Source organism: Micrasema longulum, unplaced genomic scaffold (genome assembly GCF_059751315.1).
Source record: "Micrasema longulum isolate JH-2025_06_02 unplaced genomic scaffold, ASM5975131v1 h1tg002518l, whole genome shotgun sequence".
Classification (NCBI taxonomy): Eukaryota; Metazoa; Arthropoda; class Insecta; order Trichoptera; family Brachycentridae; genus Micrasema; species Micrasema longulum.
Window position 1 is genome coordinate 35,001 of NW_028279659.1, and position 1,762 is coordinate 36,762.

Sequence of the window (1,762 nt, forward strand, 5' to 3'; positions counted from 1 at the left end):
TACCATCGACAGTTGATAAGGCAGACATTTGAAAGATGCGTCGCCGGTGCTAGACCGTGCGATCAGCACAAAGTTATCTAGAATCATCTCGAATGGCGACGGACGGGGCGCGAACCCCGCCGCCGATTGGTTTTTGATCTAATAAAAGCATCCCTCCCGTTGCCGGTCAGGACCTCGTTTGCATGTATTAGCTCTAGAATTGCCACAGTTATCCAAGTAACTATGTACGATCTAAGGAACCAAAACTGATATATTGAGCCATTCGCGGTTTCACCTTAATTCGGCTTTTACTGAGACTTGCATGGCTTAGTCTTTGAGACAAGCATATGATTACTGGCAGGATCAACCAGGGAGCTGTTCATTTCTATATCGCTCCAGGATACGAAGGGCGTCTGAGGCGCGACGGAGTCACCCGCCGCGACACGCTCTTTATGTTCGCACCTATATAACTCACATTCTCGCTCGCTCGAGTTTGCACTCTCGCGATTCACGAGTCTGTTCGTTTTACTTTTAAATTCACTTTTTAACAAGTGAACGCTGGACCTGACGAGACGGACCACATGGATCTTCTCTTTGGCCAAAAATTTTTAATTCCCTTTCGTCAAATATTAACGTACGAGAGCGCACGCCTTCGGCGCGGCAATAGTGGGGACGTGGATTAGAATCCTACGACCGTTCTCGTTTTTGTTCACGGTGTTCTCTGCTTGCGCGGAACTCCAGAGTTTGTAACACGGGCGAAGTGCAATGCTCGCTCAGCCGCACAAAGGAGCTGAACGGCCACACGACGTTGATTTTCGCAAATGTAAAGCCGGCGCGGCATATCGGCCGCCGCAATGTGCGAACGCGGTGAAAAATGTATTTTAGCTAACGCCATGAGAGACGCGCATAATATACGTACGGCGACGGGTGTCGGCGTCTCGCACGCCGGGCCGCCAGCCATGCGGGGAGCCTACGCGCGTTTCAGGCGAAACGTAAATGAGCCGATGGGTAAAACGCGCGGTACGGTCGGGACTTGGCAAATTCTGCGAGATGATTTTATTTTTTCTTTTCTTTTTTCGTTTGAGAAGACGAATATGGAAAGAGATTATGATTGAAAAATTAGACTTATAATTTGGGTAGGAAATATTTTTGTTTTTTTTTTTTATTTTTTATTTTTTATTTTTTTTTTTATTTCACATTCACATTTGGATCGGAAGGAGGGACGAAATAAAAATCGGCGGGGGTGCATTTCGGATCGTCGCTCGGTGGAAATATTCGATAAACGAAAAATTTAAGTTTCACGCGGAGCGCGCTCGCGACCGCCGCGAGACGTCTCGCCGGGAGGGGGCCTCGTTCTCGCATTAAAACTCGGCGAGAGGGTATAAATTATTTCTAAGTTTTTTTGTTTTTTTTTTTTTTTTAAATTTCACATTCACTTTCGAATCGGAAGGAGGAACGAAATAAAAATCGGCGGGGGTGCATTTCGGATCGTCGCTCAGTGAAGTAAACGAAAAATTTAAGTTTCACGCGGAGCGCGCTCGCGACCGCCGCGAGACGTCTCGCCGGGAGGGGGCCTCGTTCTCGCATTAAAACTCGGCGAGAGGGTATAAAATATTTCTAAGTTTTTTTGTTTTTTTTTTTTTTTTTAATTTCACATTCACTTTCGAATCGGAAGGAGGAACGAAATAAAAATCGGCGGGGGTGCATTTCGGATCGTCGCTCAGTGAAGTAAACGAAAAATTTAAGTTTCACGCGGAGCGCGCTCGCGACCGCCGCGAGACGT

At 46.9% G+C, this 1,762-nt stretch overlaps 1 non-coding gene across 1 annotated transcript in view; it reads right to left on the minus strand.

Annotated features, from left to right (window-relative positions):
* The window catches only part of LOC148272048 (small subunit ribosomal RNA), a 1,940-nt gene extending 1,587 nt beyond the window's left edge, over positions 1-353 (minus strand). The window contains exon 1 of the ribosomal RNA XR_015824941.1: positions 1-353. This exon is cut by the window's left edge and continues 1,587 nt beyond it. This is a non-coding gene — a ribosomal RNA (small subunit ribosomal RNA).
* Between the last annotated feature and the right edge of the window lie 1,409 nt (positions 354-1,762).